The following is a 15,575-nucleotide window of genomic DNA, read 5'->3' on the forward strand; positions in this document are numbered from 1 at the left end:
GGTGCATTTTGACCCAAGCAAGCCCATTCGCCTAGAGTGCGACGCGTCAGCAGTAGACCTGGAAGCAGTGTTGTCGCATCGAGTCGGAGGAATTGACTACCCTATCGTATTCAGGTCACGAACATTAACAAAAGCCGAGAAAAATTATTCCCAGTTGGAAAAGGAGGCCCTCGCCCTCGTATTTGGCGTGACCAGGCTCAGAGACTATCTGTATTGAACCCACTTCAAACTAGTAACCGACCACGAACCATTAACCGGACTGTTCAGTCCAGACAAGGGAATTCCGCCGATGGCCGCTGCCCACATTCAGCGTTGATGATGTTTGATGTTTTATGGCGCAAGGGCCGATTCACGGCCAAAGAGCGCCAGTTCACATTCAGCGTTGGGCCCTGCTGTTGGGTGGATATCGGTACAGCCTAACCTATCGTAAAGGACCTGAAAACGTAAACGCAGATGCCTTCAGCCGACTCCCTATTCCTCGGGGGCAGCCCGATAACGTAAAATACGACGCTCCCGAGTATGTATTATAAGCTGAAGCTGTGAACGCGGCACCCATCAGTGCCAAGGAGTTGGCGGTTCTAACCATCCATGATGCTATGTTACAGCAGGTGCGAAAGTGGATCCTGCAGGGCTGGCCGCAGTACCTGACAGATTCCGAGGAGCGATTCCGGCCGTTCTTCCAGAAAAAGGATAAGCTGACGGTGAATCAGGACCTCATTTAATGGGGACATAGAATAGTAGTGCCATCAGCGGCTGCTGGGAGTCTTTTTAGGCTCCTACATGAAACACATCCAGGGATGGCGGCAATGAAAAACCTAGCTCGAACCATTTCTTGGTATCCAGGGCTGGATGCCGACACCGAAAGGATGGTACGCGAATGTGAGAGGTGTGCTCAAAGCAGTGCAATGCCTCCTGCGCAGGTTCCGGCGCCATGGCCAGAAACGGGCCGGAAATGGTGTCGAGTGCACATCGACTACGCAGGCCCCGTCGAAGGACACATGCTACTGGTGGTTGTAGATGCTGAAGCAAAGTGGCTGGAGGCTATATCGAGGTGGAGTACGACATCAGAAGCCACCGTGGAAGCGTTGAGGCCCATATTTGCCAGGTTAGGACTGCCACATACACTTGTTTCAGATAATGGCCACAGTTCGTCTCAGCCGAGTTTCAGAAGTTCGTAAGAATGAACGGGATCAACCACGTGACGACGGCGCCTTACCACCCGCAGTCAAATGGCCTGGCGGAATGCGCGGTTCGCACGATCAAGGAAGGCCTTCGAAAACGCCAAGGGGGTGGCACATTCATTAAACGTCTCAGTCAGTTATTATGCCATTACCGACGGACACCGGTAAAGGCTGGGAAGTCTCCGTCCGAACTACTGCTGGGTTATCGGCTTCGGACCAGGCTAGACTGTTGCCTCCCGAGTGCAGGCGGGGAACCGCGTCTTGAAGAGCGCTCCTCCACCATGCCGTTCTGTGCAGGACAGCCGGTGTGGCTGAGAAGTTTCCACAGCCGCCCAAAATGGTTGACGGGAGTGGTCACCAGTACCCAAGGGGCTCGGATGGCGACTGTGTCTACGCCGGACGGCGAGCAATGTCGTCACGCGAACCAACTGCAGCTGCGCACTCCGAAGGACTGAAACACAACGCAGCCAGGGGGCGCTACAACATCCACCACCACCGCTAACAAAACCTCGCCGATGCCAGCCGGCATGGCTGACCCCACGCTGGCGGGGTCGCCGCCCTCTAGCCAATCTGAGGCACCGCCGCCGCTTCGCCGGTCCAACAGGCTACGGCGACCACCTCAAAGGTTCAACTGATAAAAGGGGGAGATGTGCTACGTCATGCAAGCGTGTCGCCAATCATGTCATGACGTCATCGCCATCGCCGAGCACATAAAAGCGAAACACGCAAAATAAATCGCCCTTGTTCTTGATTGGTTACTGAGCCGTTCACTCGCGACGTAACAGGTAGGCCCTTCGGAGTCTACGAGTTTGTGTTTGCTACTGGTGATGGCAGCTGAAAGCCACGAAGACGCGTGGGCCTGCTCTGTGCCTAAAACTGGGATTGATGGTAAACTTTATTTTCTCAGACACAGTGGATGATTCTGTTAAATAACCATCAGCTCAATACTGACGTCCTACGCTTACCTTTTGAGGGCTCCTGTTGAGCGACGAATGCTACCACTACGCCCGCAACGTGCACAAGCTATGCAAATTCTATTTCTCGACTATTTACTTGCACTTTTTGTGTCTCAAGTAAATCTTGCCTTGTGTTGAATCTGTGCTTTTATTGTTGAGGTAAGTGTTAATTAGTACTTCTCAAAGCTTGCTGTTAGTCGCTGGTGTGAGAATCCTGATTTGCAGCGACTTCGTTTTCTTTTTCGCTCTGTACATTTGCATGGGAAGTTTTCCCTGCATATTTCTCGCACCCCCCAACTTTGCATCGATTTTCCGCAAAAAAAAGTGCGAGGATTATGCAAGTAAATAGGGTAATCATGAGGAATCCCCCACCCAGTCTTCATTGAACCCCCATGTATTGGCTAATGACTTAAGCCGAAGTCGCTTGTAGCCTTAATGCACAATTTGTATGTACTAATTTTATTCTCGTTATTCATGCACAGGCTGAAAATCGTCAAAATTGTGTGCACGCAGAGGTTCGATACAATGGCTGTAACGATTGGACTACAACAGCCAGCGATAATGACATGAAAGCATGGTCCCATTGACGTATTTTCTGCGCATACAGCTGATGCGAATCGCATCGTGCAAGAGCATGGCCTTCAAAATCAGTTTTTGGTAACCCAGGATCTCTCAATCGCTGCTCCCAGTGGAGGTTGTGAATTCGCTGTCGCTTTCCGATCCAAGCCAAGTACATAATCTAAATGGCTCAGCAGCGCTGAGCCAGGCTGCGCACGTTTCTTCATTCGGTCTTTATTCCTCACCTTTCCACAGTGTTGATCGAGGCGGTGATGTGCTGATGTGTTACCAACGTTCTTCTTGTGCGGCGTGTCGTGTTTTTTTTAAATTCTTGTGTTGTGCACGAAGTGTGTGAATAAATTTGTACGCAAATGCTTCATATTGTGTTGAAGTACCACGTCTCGAGCGTGAAAAAAAAAACAAAAAAACTAGAGATCATTGGCACCATTGAAAATGGAGCCAAGAAATCTACGACAGCTCGCGAGAAGAAACTGCCTGTGACAACTATGTGCGGTATTTGGGACGCTCGTGAAAACTTGATGGGCGGCACGGGCAGCAATTTGAAGAGGTGCCGCATTAGAGACTCTATCTCGAAGTAGAAAAGGCCCTGCATTTTGGCTAAAAAAGCGTGGAGCTTAATCCTACCACTCGGTGGACCCCTTTCAACCGAAAAAGCACAAAATTTTGCAGATGAGCTGAACTGCCCCAGTTTTACATGCAGCAATGACTGCTTCTTTCGACCGAAAAAGCGCAAAATTTTTCAGATAAGCTGAACTACCCCAGTTTTGCCTGCAGCAATGACTGGTTGTCATAGTTTAAAGCCCACTGCGGCATTGTAGGGAAGGCTGTTTGTGGTGAGGCTATTGGAGCAGACAAAGGAGGTGCTGTTGAAAGAAAGGACACGGATTTGCAGGAAGCCTCAACAGTCTACGATGCCGCCGACATTTTCAATTTGGATGAGTCGACACTTTTCTATTGCCTGCTTCCAAACAGGACTTTGGCATTTAAGAACGAGAAGTGCACCAGCGGAAAACATGCCAAAAATCGGATATCGGTCGCTTTTGGCATGAATATGACTGGTAGTGAGAAGCTGCCACTGATGATGATTGGCATGTATGGAAACCCTTGTTGCCTGAAAGACGCTCGGTTGCCATTCGGCGTTGTTTACAAGCACAACAAAATGCCTGGATGACAGAGCCCGGCTGTTCGAGGAGTATGTGCGCCAGCTGGAACGCCGCTTTACTGCCAAGAAAAGGAGTGTACTGATAGTACTGGACAATGCCTCGGCGCATGCTGATATGGGTAACCTGCCGGCTATTAAGCTGTTGTTTTTGCCACCCAACACTACAGCGCTCGCTCAGTCTCTCAATCAGGGTATCAGCTGCTCTGGACAGCAGATTTGCCGCAAAAATCTGTTGCGGAAGATGTTGCTCGCCATAGAGAGCGGCAAAACGTACACGATAAACCTCCTGGGTGTTAAATATCTGCTTGCGCACTCATGGATGCAGGTAGAGCCTGCATTGATACGGATTTGTTTCATGCGAGCACAATTCAGAATGCTAGAAGAAAGCAGCGACGACGACGAAAAGGGTTAGGACACTTAAGACTGCGAGGGCATTCTTGTTGCGGTGCTCGAGCAGCAAGGAGATGGAGTCGGAAAGGTAAACTTCGGCACTTTCTGAGATGTGGACGCAGACGCCGTTACATGTCCGGACTTTACCCGGCAGCAACATTGTTCTCACCTTCGCACCTCGTCCTGATTCAAGTGAAAATGAGGAGGAGAGTGATGCCGAAGTGGAGGACGATGGCCCCTTTTTATTTGAAGCTGCGCTTATGCTGTAAGTATGATGCGAGCCTTCGCCGAGAAGCACGGCCAAATGGACCGGCTGGCTCGCGGCCTCACCCACTTCGAAGATACCATCTTCGCAGCAGGGCCACCACGGTGGCAAGTGAAGATCACGTATTTTTTCGCTGCTTTTTCCTAAATAAAGCTTGCATGCCTGCGTGTGTGCGTGCACATGTTCGGGAGGATCGTGGCGTTCTTTTCTGACCGGTAAGTAGCCGCTAAAGTGGCACCGGCGGTCAATTCATACATCACTTAGTACGTACCAAAACGTCTTTCACGGCCAACTACATATTAACGAGGTCTCATTGTAGTTAAGTTTTGCTAACTCTATGGGGCCCACAGAGAATTACGCAGGCACTTTGTTGATGATGATAGTGGCAAGTAGAGAGTTGGGCATTATTTCCACAGCTGCGAGTACTTTTCTAAATTTATAAAATAGCTATTCATTATTTGTTAAATGAAAGTGTTGTGGAGATATAAAGGGGATAAAATACGATATGCTATTCTGTTTGTATTCTGAAATTCATACTTGTGAAATATTTTTACATTATACCAATGGATACTTGGAGAAGGATTTTCGAAAAAGTTGTTAATCTGAAAGAATGGTTAATCTCAGGTTCGCTATAAAGAGATTTGACTGTACAACCTTCCCTCACGCCAAGTCGACCCTGCCAAGGCCTCCGTTCTGTAGCTGGGTCTTAATTTCATTGTTGCACCTGCCAGGGATGTCAAAAAAGTTGTGCGTGTGATGGAATGTGCAGTTAACCTGATTGGTCGATTCCGCCGTGAAGGGACTAGCACACATTGGTGTCCTTTCTAGTATGCACTAGTAGAAGTTCGTGTCAACAGGCACAAACTTTGGTTCTTTGTATGTAGCATTGCCTATTGCAGCGTTGTGGGCTTATGTACATCTCGCTTGGTTCCGGATCAACTTTTAGTTAAAGGGACACTAAAGGCAAATAACAATTTGTGTTAGAGTGGAAGCTCAATGTATGTCGTCTAAAACGGTGACATTGTCAACAGCAGTGCCCTCATTACGGAGAAATGAAGCTAAATGTACGACACAACGGGCCCCACCAGTAAGATAGTTTGGAAACGATCCCGATGACGTCGGGGCGTCCGATTACAAATAATGACTAGTAATCAAACTAGCTGCAATAAAGAAAGAACCTCCGGTGTATCAAGAGATGTAATAAAATGCTGTTTGTTTGTTTCTGTTTGAATCATAAAAGAGAAAAAAAAAACGCCTGGTGTTACTACCGGGAATGGCGCGAGTGGTTCAAACATTTCATTTTCGCCTAGTTAGGCAGAATAGGTGGTGCCATCTAGCGGAGCCGAGTTTAACCAATCAAGCAAAACTATGGGCTCCCAGATTGAAGAAAATTGTTCAATGGTCATTGTTGCTGCTGTGGCTCTCGCTACTTTTGCTCTGCTGCTGCTATTGTTGGTGGCAGTGCAGTAAAACCGTGCAACAATGTGCACGGAAGCAGGGACGTGAGATGGACAGCTTTTGGGGTGGGGATTTGCAGTGCACTAACGCGGTGCAGACCACTAGAACGTTATATTTCAAAATGAGCACATCCTAGGCACAAAAGTAGCACCACGAGTTTTCTGGACCGCTATTGGTACGACACACAGCGATGCCAGCTCCGGATGGTTTTGAATCGACTTAACCCCGGACCATTTTGTGTGCAGAAGATACTAGGACCTTGGGCATCTGCCTCAGTTGCGCAGAAAGCAACTAAAGCACTGCTACTTTACCTTAAGTCAACAAACCTGAGCGACCGCCTGTAGACTGTGTGTGCTCCCCGAGTGTGCTCGTGATTGTGTGTAACTTCTCATCTTTCTGCAACCTCTTTCCTCCCCTTTATCCCTTCCCCGGTGCAGGGTAGCAAACCGGATGTGCGTCTGGTTAACCTCCCTGCCTTTCCTTGCATCTTTATCTCTCTCGCTATTGGAGGAATCAACATTGACATAATATTCGCCTTTAGTGTCCCTTTTAAACTATGAAATAAATATTGGCTCACTCAGAGTGATAAAATGATTACTGGTGCGTAAAAATATGTTATTCAAAATGCCAAAGAGAACCCTTTCCATGCAAGTTTGGTGTCATGACTGCTTGCTACAGAATACAGTGCCTCAGTGAATTGGACAAGTTATGAGCTTTGCCAGGCACCATCTTGGACGAGAGTATTGCAGGAGACGTCGTCAGTTCAGATGACAATGTAACCGATTGACTGCACCGATGCTGACGTCATCTATGATATTGCCAGTAGGGTGGAAGTGGACCCAAGCAGTGATGAAGATGCCAAAGGCAGTGCTAACAACCTTTAACCGTGCTTTATAGTTTGCATCAGTATTCAGTCTTGTTAACTGCGGTTGTACCGGAATAAAAGCTGTCCGGTGTCGGCATTGGCATCGTTGACTGTGGGTGAAAAATTATTATATTATCCGTGACCAAAAAATCCAGAATAATGCAAATGAAATAAATGATAAAAAAATACTAGGTCAGAGTCAGAATTAAACCCAGGTTGGGGTGGGGGGCGTGGAAAGGGGATGTTCTACCACACGGCCATGCATCTGCTTGTGAATATAGTGAAAATAACTTCCTCTGCTTAGAAATGCAGTGCATTGAACTTTAGTTTTTGTAAACACACGTGTCCTGTACACATATTTCACAATACAGCACGTATTATTTCAGCAATAATGCGGGCTAGAAGCGCCCTTTGCCAGTGGGCGTCGGAACATGTGATTTTCATAAGGACTTCGTGGTTTAAAGCTGGTCACCAACTAGAAAATGCACACATGCTACTGCCCCCATCCCCTTAAGGCTATGTATTGGGTGCATAGTGAGTTCGAAAAGGTTTCATGTACTAAATGTTTGAAGTCGGCACAATGAACAGAACAGCTGTCGCGTTCAACTCTTAATGGTGAAGCTTTAAGGTCCTCCAATTTTTTCGCAATACTTCAATGATAATTAGGATTTCTTGATGAGCTCGACAGTTCATGACTAGAAAGTCATGTGCACATTATACTTCCCTTCAAAGTAAAGTGCGTTTAGGCAAACTGAGAAAGAACAAATTATTTTTTTTGTATATTGTCGGTATTGTCAGTAAGCTGGCTAGCCAGCACTTGTTAGAACTTCATGAGACCATTCAAATGTGTGCATTAAATAAATAAGCCTGAAATATGCACATTTTTATGTGAAATCATTGATTTTTCATATTATTTCACAATATTCCTTGAATTTGATATTATGGTGTTGACCATACTTTCATGTTGTTCCATTTTCTCTAATCATTGTATTGCCAATGGTGATCACTGTATTGAAATCATCAGCATTAAACTGTATTAAGTAAAGCAATAAATGGGGTGTTAAACTGAACTCTTTTGAACCGGTGCTTTTGCAGATAACTAAATAAACAGTGCCGCTGAAATTTTCATACTCTGTTGGCCAAGACCTTTGGACTGAAGCTATGAGTACAAATATTGTGGATTTAGCATTACTTACAAGCTTAGTAGGAGCGCCCACATTTCTAACTTCACCTCTTCAACTTTTAGAATTTGTTTTCTTCACCATAAGCCTAAACATGCACCCCATGACGGGAACATTACAGTTTATACCACTCTCATCAGAGCCAAATTAGAATACGCCTGCATTATTCGGGGTCCTTTCACAAAAACCAGTATTTATGCTCTCGAAGAAATACTTAGAAAAGCTTTGAGATTCATTTGTTCTAAATACAGCTGCAATGATTCTGTTTCTGAACTTTTACATTCCGATAGATTTCAAACACTTTATATGAGGCATAGGATGTCCTGACTGAAGTTCCGTCATTCTTTCTTCAATGGTATTTTTTTATATATCCCAGACCTTACATAACTGTTTTTGAGAGTAGGAAAGCTTGCCATTTTAACTCTTTCACATTCTCTCTCCTTGTCTTGCCGTAACTGAACTCAGAACTGTCTGTGTTCTTTCTTTCCCCGAGCTATTGAAAAATAGAAGTTGATGCGTCTTCATCATTTCGACTTACCTGAATCTATACAGAATTATACCTTCACTGTTTCCTGATCTTTTTCGACTTAAAGTTGTTTGTTAGCCTAATTTCAGTTGGGTTTTTCAATTGTGCATTGTACGTTTATTTGTTTTGTACCTTTCCACTCCTGCATGGGCCACATTGCCTGCAGTATGTCATCAAGAAAAAAATTAATGATAACGAACCTTTTTACTTTTATTCACCTTGGTCAGTGAACATGCCTTAAGTGCCCCGGCACTCTTGTTTTCACGCAGTATCGTCCGAGATAGTGGAAGATTCCTGGTGAAGCACGCTACACGGCCACCACGTCGGTCCATATCTGAGGAAGCTGGCCGGTGATCAACGACTTGGGGCGAAAATGTTGTGCCCCTAAAGTTGCAGAGACGTGACACCGAAACGATGAGCCAGTTCTTGCTCTTGGGATCATCAGCTTCACAGGCTTCGAGAACTGACTGATCTGTTCAGCTCTCCCCCTTCCCCTTTTCTATTCACTTCCCTCTTGTTGTGCTTTGACTCCTCTGCGCAGTGGGTGAACATGTAGCAGTGCATTTTACTTTGGGCAGTCAGTAAAGGAAGACACTAGCAATGGCCGTCTTCTTTATCGGTCACTCATTTTGGGGATTTCTGCAGTTTCACCGGGCAGCATGAGCAGACAAACAAATAATAGCTCCGGGCCTACATCCATTCCCATCAACGCTTTCAAGCACACCGACGAGGCGGACTGCTGAAGTGTAACACCAGCAAGTGTAACACCAGCCTTCCTAGCTTCTCCCAAGTTTTTTTTCTTTCTTCCTCTGTATTTTCTGTATTTCTTGTCAGTTTTCTTTTTCTATGTGTTTTTCTTTTCTTTATTTGTCTCTCTCATTTCTTTCTTTCTCTGTTGTTCTTTCATTTCTTTGTCTCTATTTCTTTGATTCTCTTGCTTCATTTCTTTCTATTTTTATCATTTTTATATGCTGCACTTTACCTTTTTTTTCGGCACAACTTTCCTTTTCTACCTGTAACCCCCGTGGTCATACCGTGGCGCCACCATGCGGAGGCATCCCTCTGACGTGCAAGGTTCGTTTTCAGCGCCAGCACTCTTGCGCAGCCCACAGCCGCTCTCGCACCTCCTTTTAGCAGAGAAGCACCTTAAAGAGTATTCATACGGGGCACCAATCCTAAAGGAATAAAGGCAGAGCGAAGTGACGTCAGCTCACGCGGAGAATTCTACACAAGTTCACCTTACGGAGGAGGTGAACGAAAGGGGCAAGCAGTTTTACCACATAACTCTTGTGGCTTGTGCCGCCCGTTTCGTCTTTCGCTGAAGACGAAACCACCAGCGCGTCGCCTCTCTCTGCCAGAGCAAGATCGACTATGTGGCCAAACACGTGTTTGAAGGCCCAGCACAGGAGTTGCGGACGGTGCAATCGCTGTGACGTTCAAGGATAGATCACGTGATCTCGCCTCGCTCTGGCAAAGAATTGATTGATTGATATGTGGGATTTACCGTCCCAAAACCACTATATGATTATGAGAGACGCCGTAGTGGAGGGCTCCGGAAATTTAGACCACCTGGGGTTCTTTAACGTGCACCCAAATCTGAGCACACGGGCCTACAACATTTCCGCCTCCATCGGAAATGCAGCCGCCACAGCCGGGATTTGAACCCGCGCCCTGCGGGTCAGCAGCCGAGTATTTTAGCCACTAGACCACCGTGGCGGGGCGCTCTGGCAAAGAAAAGCTGGCGGTTGGATGCGGTGTTATTACCGTAAATTCGCGGTGTTTTCAGTTTTGAACAGCGTTGTTTCGCTCCGACTTCATGTGTGCGGACTTCTGCAGACTACAGAACAGAATCCTGAAAGTTGCAGTAAAAGTTACCGGTGGTGTGCCACAGTGCGCTATGTACGTGATGCCACTGTCACTTCTCTTTTTCTTTGTTGTTTCGAGCCCACGAGGTTCAAATGAGTCCCGACCATGAATGTTCGCATAAAAGCAGAACGTTTCAGTTTCTTCCGATGGAGGCGGAAATGTCGAGGCCCGTGTGCTCAGATTTGGGTGCACGTTAAAGAACCCCAGGTGGTCAAAATTTCCGGAGCCCTCCACTACGGCGTCTCTCATAATCATATGGTGGTTTTGGGACGTTAAACCCCACAAATCAATCAATCGTTTCAGTTTCTGCACGGGAGCCTCGTTCATAACGAAAAAAGGAATGTGCAAACAGTCCGATTATGTATATTTCAAGATAGGACGTGGCTGCGTACTTGTGGGGGAAGTTGCCATCATTACTTTCCAGAACGTGCGTCGTTGTCTGAATTGTCACACAGACAATTCATTAGTCTTACCCTATTCCGGTCTATTTCGTGGCCGGTTACTTCTGCTTGCTCGGCCAGAGCGTTCGACGAAACCTTCTGTCTGTAATCATACATGTGCCACTACAGTCTTTGCTAAATATTACTTTTCTGGTCAAGGTAAACTTTACCGCAGTCTGCACCACCCCCATCTTCCTCCTCTGGTGTCTGTCCCGTCCTCATGTGTGTAGCCGACTACACGGGCAGGGCCGCTAGATGAAACAGCGCATGGTGCGCTCTTCCATCCAGTGGCCATGACACGTGTTTGCATCCGCCAGTTTTGTATCGTGGAAGTGGCACACCAAGTCTGTGCCTCCGTCCCCCCAATTTTTACCATGGTATATAGCGCACAAAATCGCGGTCTTCCACATCTGCCTGCCTGTGCCCAATTCTAATTAATGTGGTGTCCCTCTCCAAAAAAAAAGAAATTCTCCACCGCCCCTACCGTTCACAGGGTTCCTTGCGTATAGATTACGCCTGTAGAATGGGCCCATAGCCACTATCACTTCCTCTGAATGTTATTTTGGGCTACAGGCGGAAACGTGGTCAGCTTCGAAAACTGACTTATCTGCCCCTACGATGCGCCTACATTTTTAAGCCCCCCCCCCTTTTTTTGTTCTACCCACACATGTCCATGGCTAGTAAAAGAAAAGCCAGTAGCACGAATTAAAAAAAAAGATCCTACACGTATGATTAAACTTACTGCTCGATGCCATACGAATGTGGCTGCTCCCCCCAATTCGATGATACAATAAAGAATTAGCTGCGACTACCACAAGCTGACAGCGTATGTGCGCTCTTGTACTCACTTGTACCCGCTGGAGCACCTGTGGAGAATACAAAGCAACGCAAGCACGTGTATACGTGGATGGCTGGGGGTCTCCGGCACTGAAACTCTCCAATGATACCGTTGCATGACAGACTGAATGGTTGAGAAAATTGCTGACACTTTCTATATCAAAAGGAAAGAAGATTCGTGCGTCAGCAGGGTGTCGATTATCTTAAGCAATATAGAATTTGATTATCTCGCCAGTACTTGTACAAATCGAAAGCTTAGATTTGCAAGCTTCTCCGGTCTCGTTTTGTCTTCCTAGTTTTTAGTTTTTTTTGTTTCGGACAACGTACTGTGATAGCTTTGATGATTTTTATACCGATGATCAAGTCGATGACTGTTCGATGCTGTATTGAAGTGCTTAAATTGATGATTGTCAGCAGTTTGTTTATTAGGTTGAGTGTTATAGAATTGGATTATATTGCAAGTGCTTGTACGAAACGCAAGCTGACATTTGCAAGCTTCTTGTTTTGTTTTTCAAGTTTTATTATTTCTTCCGGGAGGACGTACTTCTGATAGCTTTAAAAATTCTTATACCGCTGGTCACATTGATGACTCGTAAATGCTATATTAAAGTGTTTATATTGTTACGGGGGTGAGAGAATGAATCAAATAAATATATTTACAAAATATACAGGGAGAGTCAGAGGCAGCTGCAGCTAAGATGAAAGAACAGCAGCAACAACAACACGAGCACTGTCGCTTTCATCATCTTCGTCGTCTATGATGCTCTTTCGTTGCCGATGTCGTGTAACATATAGCCCCCCGCTGCTGGCAGCGCCGTCTCGGCGCCTAAAGGAGAGTAGGGTCATAGGCGGATATGTACGGTTTGAGGCGGGTCACGTGGACGACGTCAGTAGCGGGTGCAGACGACGATGACTGACTGTCCAACGGAGCAATCTCGTATGTGACATTGGTGGGCCGGCGTAAAACTTTGTAAGGCCCCGAGTATCGAGACAGGAGCTTCGAAGAGAGGCCAACGTGGCGGAATGGTGTCCAGAGGAAGACCAATGAACCTGGAGAGTAGGAAACTACTCTGTGATGGCTATCGTAGCGGGCCTTTTGAGAGAGCTGCGAGCCAAGAAGACGTTCCCGTGCGATTTGCGGGCCACTTGAGCCTGAGCAGCGGCATCCCGGGTGTACTCTGTAACCGTTTGCGTCGTTGATGGGAGAAGAGTCTCGTAGGGTAGCGCTGAATGGCGGCCGAACAATAAATAGAAGGGGCAGAAGCCAGCGGTGTCGTGGCGTGACGAATTGTACGCGAATGTCACATAAGGCAAAGTACTATCCCAATCAAGGTGATCTTTGGAAACGTACATAGAGAGCATCATTGTCAATGTTCGATTTAGGCACTCGGTAAGACCATTTGTTTGTGGGTGATAGGCCGTAGTGAGCTTGTGACGCGTCGAACACGAGTGAAGGATGTCACTTACTACTTTTGAAAGAAATGAGCGACCACGATCAGTCAGCAGCTGTCGAGGAGCGCCATGGTAAAGAATTGCATCATGAAGCAAGAAGTCCGTGACGTCAGTGGCACAGCTTGTCGGTAGCGCACGTGTGATAGCGTATCTTGTGGCGTAATCAGTGGCTACGGCTATCCACTTGTTTCCAGTGAAAGGAGTTGGAAATGGTCCAACGAGATCAAGACCGACGCGGTAGAAGGGAACGGTGGGTATGACTATTGGTTGGAGCGGGCCAGCTGGTGGCAAGGTGGAATGTTTGGAGCGCTGGCAGGACTCACATGCAGCAACGTATCGGCGCACAGAACGGTAAAGGCGTGGCCAGTGTCACAAGGCCCCGTTAATTAGGGAGGCGATCGCCGGGCAAATTCCAAGGGCCGAAGTATCGGCCCCCCGAACCGCACTGCGAAAGCATGGACAATTTAGAAGTGGTCCTTTTTGGCGCGCCAGCGGACGCCGGCTGTGGCCCAAAGAACAAGTCAGAGCCGAGAGTTGATTAACAAACAAAATTATATTCTCAATAATGGCAGATCGGAAACAACACACAAGAATGCACACTCCACAATAGTTGCATACAATATGTCACCAATAAACAACGTACTACACAGTACAATCAGCCACACTCGAAACAATGGACACAGACAACAATACGCACTACAATGCAGTCACATGCATTGAACAACCAAGACACTTAAAGACTAAAAACATAAAAAAACCTATTCAGTCCAAAGTTCTTGGAACAAAAGTCTGGATGATACTCTTCCGAGAATCACTCACTCAAAGTCCAGCGTTGTTGTCGTTCCGCTGCCCCTGAAGTTTCTCTTCCAGGAAACCTCGCCGAAGTTTCTATTCCAGGAAACCTCGCGTCTTCAATAGGCCACTCTCCAAGCTTCAAACTTCTTCGCCGGAAACACGTCGGCTTCACTCACGCAGCTGTTGCCACGCGTCTTCGCTCGATAGCGGTAAACACACACTCTTGCCTGTAGCTCGAGTCGTCACCCCTCAGGTGGAAATCATCTTCATCTCCTACTTTGTCTCTACGGACAAAACCTTCGCCGACTACACGGCGGAATCCCTACGCGCTCTGGCGCTAACTTCCGTCTTCTCCTGATCACTCATCTCGGCTGCTCGACTAAGAAATCTTAGCGCCACAGAACGGGTGTAAAAGGGGTGGTATACGAGACGCCCTTTTCGTGCGGACACGTTTACGTGGGCCAATCTGGGCGGTGTCTCAATATCCGTCTACGCGAGCACCACAGCTCTTTGAAAGGCACACCGACATCCCACTTGGCATTACATTGCCGTCAGTGTGGCTGTACTCCAATGTTCGATCAAACAGCTGTGCTATTCCGTCACAGAGAGCAGTTAACCCGAGAATTAGTTGAGGCCTGCTTCATCCGAAAACGTGGCGAGAAGTGCGTGAGTCATCCGTCTGTACTCCTTCACGATAAAGAATTTTCATTCCTAATGAGCACGTTTTCATAGTTTCACCGAGGTAAGCATGCGCAGTTGGTGTCACATTTTTCATTTTTCGTTTGTAGGGTTTTTCGGGGGGCTGTTTTTTTTTTTTTTTTTTTTTTTTTTCTAAGTTTTCTTGGTTCCATTTACACATGCGCGTTTACCTGTTTATTTCCTGATATTACATTTTTTGTTTTTGTATGACGTTGTATAACAATATATGTGTAAAAAAGTAGGCGTGAGATTTCTGTGATTTGAGTTCGTATATATTCATGTGTGTTTCCTAATAAACTTGGTTTGAAGTTAGCGCTCGTGTTGTCTACGTTTCTTTCTTTTGTTTCCGTTCTGTGGCGCTAAGATTTCTTAGTCATGCATCGTTACCAACCTGCCCAACTCGCCGCACTCATCGGCTGCTCGATTAAATACCTTCCGTGCGAAATTCCAGAAGGGTCTCGTCATTTCGTCGGCGCGATACGCAGCGAAGGCTGGGGAGAGAGCGAGTCGGTTCGAATGCCCTCCGCGACGGATGACTCAACTCGGCATGACCACGCCTCTTTCCTTCTAGAAATTTCGAGTGCTTGCTTGGCCGCCGATGTAGGGTGAGGAGGTTCGTCGGCGAAGCCTCGCTTCCGAGGGGAGAGAGTCGCGCTTTCGGGAAGCTTGTTTTCTTTTTTTTCTTTTTCTTTTGACCTCGCGGCGTCACTCCGGCGCTTCGTTGCGAGAATTTGGCGGCGCGCCCTTTTTGAGCGCTTGTTTTGTGACACTGCCCCACACTTTAGGAATATTATCTCATAATATTCAAAACCACACAAACGAGCACGAACAGTCACCACACACTCTCACAGACTGTAACACAATCCGTCGCTCATGACACTTCACATCCACAATAGATCACTCAATACAACTGTACATTGTAA

The sequence above is a fragment of the Rhipicephalus microplus genome, chromosome 1 (genome assembly GCF_043290135.1).
Source record: "Rhipicephalus microplus isolate Deutch F79 chromosome 1, USDA_Rmic, whole genome shotgun sequence".
In the NCBI taxonomy this organism is placed as follows: Eukaryota; Metazoa; Arthropoda; class Arachnida; order Ixodida; family Ixodidae; genus Rhipicephalus; species Rhipicephalus microplus.